The sequence below is a fragment of the Pleurodeles waltl genome, chromosome 8 (genome assembly GCF_031143425.1).
Source record: "Pleurodeles waltl isolate 20211129_DDA chromosome 8, aPleWal1.hap1.20221129, whole genome shotgun sequence".
Lineage (NCBI taxonomy): Eukaryota > Metazoa > Chordata > Amphibia > Caudata > Salamandridae > Pleurodeles > Pleurodeles waltl.
This window is the reverse complement of record NC_090447.1, coordinates 856,849,975-856,863,262: the sequence shown is the minus strand read 5'-3', so window position 1 is coordinate 856,863,262 and position 13,288 is coordinate 856,849,975.

Sequence of the window (13,288 nt, the reverse complement as noted above, 5' to 3'; positions counted from 1 at the left end):
GAATAATATTGTATATCGTGTAGCCCTGAAGCCCCCATTATACTGGATCCATCTCTGGAAGATGGAGGTACTGGAACCTTTCAGGAAGGAAATCAGAGACTTACTAGGGCATTCGAGCTGTCTAGATAAGGTCAGTTGGCTGCTGGAAATGAAATCGGTTTGGGCCGATTTAGGCTTCCCTCAGTTTTGGAGGAACCCCGAGTCGATCCCTGCTGATGCGGCCACATTAGTCAAGCAGAGATATTGGGAGAGGTTAAATGATCGGATATCCCAGTGGAGTATGTTGCGTCGTTTAACAATGGAATTTCTGCTTGTCAAGCAGGAGCCACTAGTTGAACATTTGTTTTTACCTACCATACATTCCTATGGCTGCTCCCTATTCCTCCAGTTCAAATATGGTACTCTACCTGTAAAGGCTTTCACGGCTCGGTGATCATGGAATAGTCTAGAAGACAACAAATGTAAACTGTGTCAATTAGGGGAAGAATCAATTGAACATTTTCTTTTTTTTGTCCCAAATATATGGTTCTGAGAAAGAAATGGATTATCCCACTCAAATCAAATAAGCTTTATTTGACAGAAATTCTCATAAAAGCATATGAACAAAAAAAACCAAAAAAAAAGCCAAACATTAAAGAAAAAGCATTAAGGCTCAGGTAGAATACATGGTGTTGGGACCAAATAACACTGTAAAATACAGGGTTTTGTAGTTAAAATCTGTGCTATAAATATTAAATAGAAAGATAAAATAGATAAATATATATATATACATATATATATATATATATATATATATATATATAATCTGTTCAGAATAATATCATAAAAACACATGAAATAAAACAGTAATAAAATGATTGAGATCACCCAGCAGGTTGCATATGGCTATAGTTATAGAATTTAGGGCCATATGTACCAAAGCATTTTCCCATTGACACAGACTGGGAATGTATCAAGTCTATGGATCTCAGCGATGGCAGCAGAAGTGTCTTTCTTGGCGAGTTATACAATAAACAGAATAGAATCGCAAGAGAAGAACTTTGCTCGGTAGCCATGTCACACGGGCATTTGGCCATAGGCCTCGACCAGTCATTTGTGGTTGGAAAACTCACCCAGTGATGGAAAAGATCTAGCCTAAACCTGGTTAAAAGAAATCTGTGCTGTTCGTTGCTCACCTCCTTTAGATATAGATACATCCCAGGTGAGGTTAAGATGAACTGGTTTTTAAGAACACTTGGCTTAAGCAGTTCAACAGTTAGACTTAGTTCTTCTAAATGTGACAAGCAGTCTTTTTTCAGTTTTTTTCTTGTGACAGCTTGTAGGGGTTCGGGTTTATAGTAGTAGTCTGGGTGTCCTAGATCACTCATAAAATGTTTCACGTAACCCAACCATTTTACTCTTCCTACATTAGAGGCAGTCCCATATAATCTCTTGGTTCATCTTGGTGTACTATGAAGTCCATATCTTGTGCCATAGCAAAATCGGTTGAGTTTTAACCAGGTTTGAAATTAGTGGGACCCGTAATTCCGAGTGGCATACATGTGATGGGCTACTCTGTGGGAGAGAAAGAAGATACTCGAAGAAGGCATTCTCTATCAACCGTTGGGAGTCATTGTTTATGTGCCCCCAGAGGCCTGCCCATTACATGGCTGTTGACATACATTTGGTCTTAAACAATGTCAGTATCTCCCTAGGGGGTCTCTTACCAACCTTGCAAGCAAAATCGCGTAAGGCTGCAATAGTTTTCTGGAAGTGTAGCCCTCTGGTAACATATTGCCAACTGCCATGTCCCTTTTACGTCAAACATGATCCCCAGGTAGGAAAAGGAAGTAACATAATCAATTCTAGTATCCTTTATCATGAGACTGGGATTATCCCACTCTATAAAAATGTGTCTCTATATGACCGCGCTAATGCCTATAGAATTTGCAAAAGTGACACATCTACAGTGGTAGTAAGTGCCATTTGCAAATATTTGTTGGCTGCCTGGTCTAGCCATTGCAGAGCCCTTAAAGCACTTGGAAGGTAAGGCTTATAATAAGTATTTTTAGCTGCAGTGTTTTGCACAGGGCTATTGGCCTGGTCTCAAAATATGAAGTGTTAATGATGACGTAGGGTTCGCAGTGGAGCCATTAAAGCACTCGAATGGGATAGCAGAGAATGAGAATTTTTATATGCAATGTTTTACAGAGGGCTATTAGCCTGGCCTCGAAGCTTGTAGTTTTTATTATTTAGCATTATTATGTGTACTACTATTACCAATGTTTAATGCCTAATAAATTTGCAAAGTGACATATTAACAATGGCAGTAAGTGCCAAGATAGTTATCTGTTGTTTGTCTGGATTGCACATTGTAGATATTTTTAAAATATATTGATGGGATGATCCATAGCAAGAGCCTTTGTATCTGCGAAGCTTTGCACATGGATACTAGCCCAGCCTCAAGCATGATTGGTATTTATATGGTTTTAATTATAGGCAATTTTATAGACTGTAGTACTCTCAATTACAGTTTACACCAACTATCTGATCATCCTTCTTTGACTCTGTATATTAATGTATAAGATGTATTTTATAGCAAGGCATCAGTAGTTTTTGCCTTTTAATTTGTGATTCTTGTTTGACTATGAGATTCTATGCTTCGATATGTCAATAAACACTAAACATTAACCTAATGTATTGATATTTGCCTTTGACTCTAAAAACAAGTAGCACCACACATCACCTTGTCACATGCCATCTGTTAGAAATGGAGTCTCTGGTTGGCCAGTTTGCACTCTGTCCAAGCAGGGACCCTCAGTGTAGTCAGTGTTATGGAGATACACACTTAAGATAACCCCTGCTCACCCCCCTGGTAGCTTGGCAGAAGCAGCCAGGCTTATCTCAAAGGCAATGTGTAAAGTATTTGTACCAACACACACAGTAATACAGTGAAAACACTCCAAAAAGAACACCACACCAGTTTAGAAAATTAGGTAATATTTATGTAAATCAAACAAGACCAAAAGGACAAAAATCCAACATACACAAGTCAAGATATGAATTTTCAATAGAATAAGAGTCTTACTCTATAGAAAACAATGGAACTGTTGATTTTACGCAAAGTACCTGGTTTGCATCAAAAATAAAGCTGCACAAGCGAGCGTGCATCGGAAAAGTCAGCGATGCTTCGATTCCTTAGTTGCAAGTGAGGCCGTGCATCGTTCCTTCTCTGGTTGGGTAGGCGATACGTCATTCTTCTCCCTTGCAAGAGAGCAATCCATCTATTTCTGGACTGGGCACCTCGGGTCCGCTCAAGTTCACGATGACTTTGATGCCCAGCGATGATGTGTGAGAAATCCTGTAGCACAGTGTGAGAAAACCACGCTGCGTGGGGTTTGTGTCGATATAAGCAGCCACAAGCGGGTGTTGCGTCGTTTCTCCAGCTGCGTCGTGGCGATCTCCCAGCCATGATGCAGGTGGAGCACCACTTGGCAGGGCAGGAGATTCAGCAGAGAGCCCAGGTGCTGGCAGAGGAAGTCTTTGATGGCCCTGCGATTTCAAAACCGTAGGCAAGCTCAGTTCAAGCTCTTGAAGATTCTTCACAAGCAGGAATATACCACAAAGTCCAGTCTTTGTCCTCTTTTAGGCAGAAGCAGCAACTGCAGGCCAACCTAGTAAAGCACAGGCAAAGGGGCAGTACTCCTCCTCCAGCTCTTCAGCTCTTCTCCTTGGCAGAGGTTCCTCTGGGTTCCAGAAGTGATCTACAAATCTGCGGTTTTGGGTCCACTACTTATAGCCCTTTCTGCCTTTGAAGTAGGCAGTAGTCTCTATTGTTCATAAGGTCCTGCCTTACCCAGGCCTGGCTCCAGACTCACACCAGGGGGTTGGAGACTGCATTGTGTGAGGACAGGCACAGCCCATCTAGGTGTAAGTGACCACGCCTCCCTCCACTCTGGCTCAGATGGCCCATCAGGACTTGCTGGCTACACCAAGCTCACTTTGTGTCACTGTCTAGAGGATATTCACAAACAGCCCAACTGTCAGTCTGACCCAGACAGCGAATCCACAGACTGAGTGCCAGAATGGTTAAAGCAAGAAAACGCCTACTTTCTAAAAGTGGCATTTTCAAACTAGTGATCTAAAAACTAACCTCACTAAAAGATGTATTTTTAAATTGTGAGTTCAGGGATACCAAACTCTACATTTCTATCCGGTCTCAAAGGGACACTGCACTTTAAGAATATTTTAAGGCAGCCCTCATGTTAACCTATGAGAGAGATAGGCCTTGCAGCAATGAAAACCGAATTTGGAAGTATTTCACTGTTAGGACATGTAAAACACATTAGTACATGTCCCACCTTTAACATACACTGCACCCTGCCCATGGGGCTAGTTAGGGCCTATCTTAGGGGTGCCTTACATGTATAAAAAGGGAAGGTTTGGGCCTGGCAAGTAGGCACACTTGTCAGGTCGAATTGGCAGGTTATAACTGCACACACAGACAGTGCATTGTCAGGTCTGAGCCATGTTTACAGAGCTACTCATGTGGGTGGCACAACCAGTGCTGCAGGCCCACTAGTAGCATTTGATTTACAGGCCCTGGGCACCTCTAGTGCACTTTTCTAGGGACTTACTGGTAAATACTGATAAATCAAATATGGCAATCATGGGAAAGCCAGTTAAACATACAATTTACACAGGAGCACTTGCACTTTAGCACTGGTCAGCAGTGGTAAAGTGCCCAGAGTACCAAAAACAGCAAAAACAGAGTCCAGCACACAGTGAGAACATGGGAAGCAGAGGCAAAAAAGTAAGGGGAGACCACATCAAGGATGCCAGGTCTAACACTATTTAATCATGTAGAGTAGAAAAGATCACAAGCATACCTATAAACAAAGAAATAAGTGCAACAATCTGTGTTTTGGTAAATCAGATTTCTGTTATGCCATTAAACCAAAGTAATAAAAAGCTGATTGCAACTGGTTTGTTGGGTTTTATAGCTTTGCAAGCCATCTATCTACCATGGATACATTATTACTTGTTGACATACTTGCTATCAGTTGCTAACTGCAGTCAGTTGTTGGGCAATTAAGGCCCTTGTGTTTGATTCTTGTGATAAGACCTGCTGTACAATGATATCACCAACATAGCCAGTCGCGGAGCTTGTGTTATTTTATCCACAATGTTATTGCCTTCTAGATGTTCCTCCCAGTGGCCATCAGAACTTAAAGGGCTAGGCACCAAGAGGACTGGCTCTGTTTTCTTAGGGAATCATAAGATACCCCCAGTGTTTTTTTGTGCCACAATGTGATCTATATTTCTATAATGTGGACTGTAAGTGCTCAACAACAACTCTTATCTACAACATAAGGGTTAAAAATCCATGTTTTAAAAATGTTACTTTAAACGTCATGCTTTAAAATGTCTTCACTAATACAGACTAATACAAAGCTGCATACCAAGGACTCCCCCCCCCCCCCCAACTGCCTGGACCAAAAACCTGCCATCTCATATAAACAGGTCTCCCTGAGAAGCTCAGGCACCCTTATCTTAGAAATCCCAGCCTTCAAGAAAGAAAGGACTCCAAAACAATTCTCAGAAAATTCACCCAAGACATGAAACGCCATTGCCCGCTCAATGGGAACACTCAATGGCTTCTGAATCTTCAAGAAGGAATTCTGTGTCTTGAGCTTCCAAATAAGCCTTGCATGGTAGGTTTTGGATAAATATAGATCACTTTGATCTGAGCAATATCCTGCCTCTCCCTCAAAGAATTTACTATCATCTTTATGAAAAACTTTTTCATGTAAAATATAATATGTTCTTATTACTGTGCACTCCGTATCCTCTGTAGATCTAACTCACGTCATTTAATATTACTGATAAGTAAGTAAATAAATAAAATAACTGGATGAACAACAAAGCATATTTGAAAAATATGTGAGAGGCCCCTTCAGCATTCAAGAAAAGCATGATGTCTTACTCTTAGAAGGAGGCATAAAGAAATAGGATTAGTATGAGAGTCAGACAAGTCTTGCATGGAAACAGTTGTACAATGATGAATAACATGCATATTTAGAGGATAATGTTCAACCTTTTCTTTAAGTGTGGTGTATGGAGATCATTGTACACTGATGAATAAAGACATTAGCTATGAGCTCCATGTGTGGTGTGTTCTTATGCATGCTCCCTTGCTGAGGAGGATGTGACAAATGGCGATGAGTAGGGGGAGACATGCCCTGAAGAAACAAGACTGCTCCACCTGAGAGTTTGCAGGGATAAAGCAAATTGGTCAAGTGAACCCCATGTACTCCTAGCTGGTGCAAAGAAGTCTGCAGTTGGTGTATGTGTAGTGCAATCTCCCATTCAGCTAGGGTGATGCATTGTTGGAAAAGCCCACAGAGATTTGTCAGGCAAGCTGAGAGAATTCAGTGCTGCACCACACTTCCAAGCCATCCTTCATACAAAGAGAATGTTAATGGCAGCAACAAGCAGGTACAACATAAAAAGCAGAAATAATCAGGTGTGAGAAATAGAAATATATTCACCAGCAAAGCAAAATGCTTTACAATTGCAACATCGGACTTAATGGCCGAGACCTGCTGTAGAGACTGATCTGTTGAAAGTAGCAAGTGGCATCCATTACATTCCAAATCTTGTCTTGAGAGAAGCGACCCAAACTCACAGCCTATCATTAACAAAGTCACAAGTTGGACTGAGAGTGGTAAAAGCTGTTAAAACAGCACAAAGAAATTACCTGAAAAAAGAAACACTAAAGCCATGACCAGATTATGGAAGAAACCAGAAATACACTTGCAATCAAAAAATTAAGAAGGTGCCACATAACCGTTGAGTGAGTCAGAATACTCAAGCTCAAGTATGAAGCTGCTACTTCCAGAAGGTGCAGATTCAGGGGCACAATGAGCGCTGTCTGAACAGCAGACATCCGCAGTGGCAGAAGGAAGAGGTGTGAAGTACACAGCAGCCACTTTTCTAAAACCTCCGCCCCCATTCTATACTGCCAAAAGCAGAATGCAGAATATTGACGCCAAATGGGCCATGTGGATTGAGACTTTCGATGAGTTCATAGATGATCTGGAAGAGGTCAATGATGAGAAAACCATTAAATGTTTAAAGAATCTTGCTGGTGATGCAGTAAAATAGGTGATAAAGAAAATCCCACAGACTGTGACAGTGTTGTACCGTCAGATCAAAGCCTTAGGAGCCAAGTTCAATCCAATGCCCAGCTTCACCTTTGAAAGGTACATTTTTGATCAAGGGAGACAACAAGTTAGTGAAACAATGGATACGTTTGTTGAGACGTGATGTGCTTAAACAATGAGTTTAGTGAATTTAATGTTGAAGAAGCCATGCGCTTTAGAATCATTGATTGTTGTTTTTTGGACTCCTTCAGAAGACACCTGTTGAGAGAGATGCTCAGTTCAGAAAAAGTACTAATGGCTGCCAGAGCTGAGGAATCAGCCAAAGCGGCAAACCGCTGACATGAAATGGAAACAGCAAAAAGTGAAATGGTGTTAATCTAAAGAGTAAACACAAGCACCAGGTAGATGACCATAAGACTTACATACAAAGGTTGCGGAAATGAGAAGCACTTCATAACAGTTTGCAAAGCAAAAGAGAAACCAAGTTCTTTCAGGGGAGATGACAAAATGGATGCCAGAAGTTTTCATAAGAATTCTTGCCACACCCTCAAAGGCAAAAAGCAACCTCAACTGCGACAGGTACAAGCTAAACGAAGTTGATTGTCATCAAGTTCTTTCTGCGGGGATTCCTTGAAGTCATTGTCGAGGGACAGTGAGGAGGGTGAATGTGCAATGATCCTACCTAATTAAAAAAGGTGACATGCACATGTGGGCCTTGCAGCTTGCAAAAAAGCCAAGTCAACAAAAAAAACAAATGAATCAATGGAACTAAAGGACTCATATGGACATCGCCGCAAGATTAGACTAAAAGTCAACGGTTGTCCCATAACCTTTGTGGTTGACAGCGGTGCATCAACATCATGCCGGTCTAACAATTTCAGAGTATGTCTCCTGTACTGTGATTCCAAGCATCAAATACAAAGGTGTACACAAGGGCTGCTTCGAAACCATTGCAGAGTTTTGGATTATTCACAGTGACTTTGCGGCATAAGACATCTATGCCGGCCCCAATCCATGGTCTTCAAGGTTCTCCATCTAGTGCATGCTTGTTTAGTTTTGCAACTGCTGCTGACATAGGATGGATGTCTATAAACTACAATCTAAATGCCTAATCCAAAATTGTGAATCAGTCCCCATCGCTATTTCATGGCCTAGGAAGCTCAAGATAATGAATGTGCATCGTCACATTAACAAGGACGTCCAACCTGCTGCACAGCTGCACCACAAGACAACATAGTGTTAGCGCCAAAAAAGGACGGTGGCGGTGCAGTGTGAGTATGCGTGGATACACGTCAAGCAATTGAGAAAGAAAGACATCCTGGTCCGCACATTGCAGATATTATCATGCAGCTGAACGGAGCCAAAGTCTTCTCCTGTCTTTACTTGAACAAGGGATACCATCAACTCGAATTGGAAGAAAACAATAGGTAGATTACCACTTTTTTGACTCATGTTGGTTTGTTCAGATACAAAAGATTGAGCTTTGGAGTATCATTTGCTGCCGAAATATTCCAAAATTTTATACATAGAATAATTCAGCCTTTTACGCATACTTTCAATGACAGTGATGATGTACTGGTATTTAGGTAACAACACCAAAGGAGCATAAGGCTCTCCAACAAGTGTGTCAGTTACTTATAAATGCAGGTCTCACGTTAAATGAAGAAAAGTGTGAATTTCACAAAACCAAACTCAAGCTCTTTGGACACGTATTTTCTGACAGGAGGATGACTTCTGATCCAGATAAGGTACAAGCATTGTCAGCCTCGAGACGCCCACAAGATGTCAACATGTTATGGTCCTTCTTCGGCATGGCCTGCTATTGTTCAAGGTACATCCATGACTTTGCTACAGTGAGTGCCCCATTGCGAGATCTGACCAATTGAAATGTCCAGTTCGGATGTTTCAAAAGAATAAAGCATGCGATTGAAAACGTGACTGAGATGGCCTATTTTGATCCTAGATTACACACTAAGATTACCGTTGATACGAGCCTAGTGGGGCTAGTAGCAATCCTTGCTCAGAACAATGGATATCCAAGGGCTCAAAGACACATTGTGGCGTATGCCAGCCGAAGTTTGTCTGACATACAGAGTGCCTATTCTCAGACGGAAAAACAGTCTGATGTGGTGTGGGCCTGTGAACATTGTCATGTGTTTCTGGATGAAAAGCATTTCATGATTTTGTCACAGACCACCAAGCAGTGCTTACCATATTTGGAAATCCAAAGGCCAAGATGGCCCCTTGCATTGAAAGGTGGGGTTTGTGTTTACAAAGGTACCACTATACAATTATACATAAGTCAGGCAAGACCCAAAACCCTGCACAGCTCGAAATTGAAAACTGCTGAGGAATGAATCAACTTCATTGTAAGGTCCAGCACGTCTGCGGCCTTATACATAGAACAGATTGTTGCTGTTACAAATGCTGATAAAGACATGCTTGTCCTTAAAAACACTATCTCAGCACAATCATTGAGACAGAGTGTTTGACCTCTAAGTAACAAGGTTATATTTCAAAAGTATCGAAATGTATAAGATAAATTGTCTGTCACTAAAGAAGGCATTGTGCTAAGAGGATCCAGGATTGTCATACCCAACAGCATTGGACAGCAAATCATTGAACTTGCTCAAGAAGGACAACATGGCATTGACATCCCCAAAAGTGCCCTGAGAGATCGATTGTGTGTCCTTCTCTTGGACAAGAGAGTTGAGGAATTAAAGCCTTTCCCTTAAAGTGACTCAGTATCCACTAACCATGTCTGATCTTCCTGCATGTTCATGGGAAAGAGTAGCCATAGGCTTCTTTGGGCCCCTGGCAAACGGACCTGATCTAATGGTGGTCATTGATTAGCACTCTCGTTTTCCTCTGGTAGGGAACATGTCATTGGGTGGCTGGAAGATATATTTGCAGTGTGGGGCATACTGGACACTCAAGTCTGACTATGGTCCACCATTCAATAGCAAGGAGCTTGAGGAGCTCCTGGTTAGAATCAATGTCAAGCAACAGAACAAAATACCCTTATGGCCCCAGGCTAAAAGTGTCATGGAACATTTTATGGGAATCCTGAAATGAGTGATGCAAAGTGTATCAATGTAGGGAATTGAGCTGAGTCAGGAATTATGTCAAGCCCTCCGTGCCTATAGTTCGACTCCTCATTCTACCACTGGTTAGTGTCTTGCCACCTCAATGTTCGGGAGAACTATGAAAATTAAAATTACCACAATAGTCCACTGAACCAACACAGAGTGATGGAGTTTCGTGCTACTGACACTACTCGAAAATATCAAATGAAGACATATGCTGATCAACTTTAGCGCGCTCAGGAGATATTCATCGACAAGGATGCCTGGGTTCTTGTTAAGCAAAAATGGAAGCAAAAGACAGATCCTCTGTTTGATGATGAACCTTTAAAAGTCGTGACGCACAAGCGACATATGATAAAAGCAGAACGTCCCCGCAAATCCATCAGAAGAGACACATTTCAGACATCTGTCTCAACGATCATCAGTTCCTGTAACCCCAGATGAGGCTGCTGCCCTGAAGGCCCAGATCACACACTAGAACATGCACCCCCGGTGTCCACTCCTGGTACAGTTCATCTACCTCATCATACTGTCTGGCCGAACTGTGCGAGCACCTTGACGACTGATCAAAGAAATATAATGCTGCTATTGTTTATACATTTTTATTTAATAAGAGTTGAGATGTAGTGTCTTAGGATTGTCAGCACAAGGACCCCATGGCCTTGGGCAGACTCAATGAAACATTTACATAATAATTTTGGGAGGTGTTAAGGTGTGGTTAATAATTGTTAAGGAATAGCGAGAAGTTTAGTTTAAAATTGTATGCTGATGAATAAAGATGTTAGCTTCAAGTTCCGTCTGTGTCATGTTCTTGTGCATGCTTCTGGGCTCGGGAGGACACAACAGATACCTCCTATAGTTAAAGGCAAAGGTCTGATTACGTACAGTGATTCTGGAACAGCATTCAAAGTGAGAGGGTAAAAAGGGAAACTGCTCCTTCGAGAGTGCCATGCAATCAGTGGCTGAGTGGGGGTGTGGCGAAAGGTGTGCAGGTGGATTTTTAACAGCATTTTCTCTAATATATGGCTAAATATGGTGTGGTTGGGTAATGTAATTTAGAGCTGGTACATGCACCATAAAATGGCTTCTGTGTGCAAATAGATTACCAAAAGCAACTACTAGATGGGTAGATCTGTTTGGAATTGGGGAGAGCAAGGGCTTCATCAAAACAGGAAGCTCTTTGGAAAACGTGATGCCTAAACATGAATGCCTTTAACCTTCAAGTGAACAGGTTCTATCTCAATTTTCACCTGTGATTGTTGATCAAGTATAGGAAATGTGATGTGATGTGAGCCATTGGTAGAAGGGAGGCAATGGTTTGTTTTATTATTTGTAGTACCTACAAGTGTCTAAAGATTGTTTAAGAGATTGAATTATTATTTGTGGTAGGCAACTGCCTACATGAATGGATTAACATCACTCTTATCTGGGAGAACCCTTAAATTAATTAAATTAGACTCAGCTCAGATCCTGGTAGCTATGGCATATAGCAGAGAGGCTTAACCTAGGGCAATGGGTAAAGTAATTGTGCAGTACAAAAGCAGAAACATAAGTGAAAATTATAAGAAATAAAAATTCCAAATGGAATTAGAAAAACAGATTTAAAATTAATTAGCACAATAATACCAAAACGACAAAGATCCAACAAGGGGAATCACAGACATGATTTTAAAAAAGATTTAAGTAGTAATAGGATCAAAAAGTGCTCAGCACCAGTGATGGTCTACGGGCTACTGTGTTGAAGTGCGGGATGAACATACTAACCAGATTCATCCTGTTCAAAGAATTTACCTTCAGAGTTAGGTCCTGATTTAGCACTGAATAAACAAAGTCCAAATTTGACATGTCTGCCAGCCTGGCTGTCAATGTATTAAAAGTTTGATGGACGGAGTCATCAAAATGACAGTACGATCCTCAACACTTTTAACATGCTTTTGTTTTTTGGGATTTTGTTTTTGAAAAAAAAACTAGTAAGCCCCATTCCATGGGAGTTTTCTCACTTCTCATTTAAATGTTTTCCGGTGCCTTTCTGCCAGGGAAAGCAAAACGTTTCTATTTGACTGCCCACTCCAAATTGGATGTTGCTGATATACTTAACCCCGACTGTCTGTAAATCACGTGAACAGAACTTCAGTTTGGTGAAGTGGGTACTTCATTGCCAATATAACAGAGTACCATCTCTGCCAAACTCTAAGTTAGCTCATAAGGGCCTGATTACGAGTGGCTTAGCTAATTCCGACCCATTTGTAAACCCCCGTTTAACCATGGGTTAGAATTACAAGTTTGGTTCAATTTAATGCGTCCAATAATTATTGGACACGTTAAATAAATCATTTGTCATTAAATTTTAACAGGGCAAAAACATATTTTTTTTATTTCTTGTATCCTGTGGTATTGTTATTGATCAGGCGCGATAAATAGCACCTACACATGCAGTCTGGCCATAAGTCTTTTAAGTTCCAACTTTTCAGATTTTCTGGAGCATCTCCTCCACGTCAATTCTAAAGCTCCAAGAACCTCAGGAGGTCCACAAATTATTCGGATGTGGGTACCTGCAGGAACCAGATCTATGCCTGGCAACAGCTAATGGGTGGTGGGGGGATGTCTGTGCGCTCCCTAACCAATGGGGTAAAAGTTCCTCAGGTCAACCCTACCCACGTTTCAGCAGTTCCTATTCATTTTACTGCACACAGACCCAAAATTCCATGTGTTGGGCATTTTCAAGATGATGAAAGTCTCCGGGCAACACTAAACATGGGCTCTGAGGGATAGGGGTGTGTGTGGATGTGTAATAGGGAAATCACCAGTGTTCTCACACATCTAACACTAAAATCCACTTTGAAGCAGGCTCTGCACCCACAATAAACCCAGACACAAAGGTCTGATATGTCAGAAACAGGGTCCTTCAGCAATCAGAAAGGGGAGACATAAGAATTGTTTTGGCATCACATGCTCTCCCTTTGAGATGTGCCCAAGTTTTACACGTGTCTCAACAGACCTGTCATGAAGGATTTGACAGTGTGGTTTCACAGGATGGCCACAGCTCCACTCTGAATA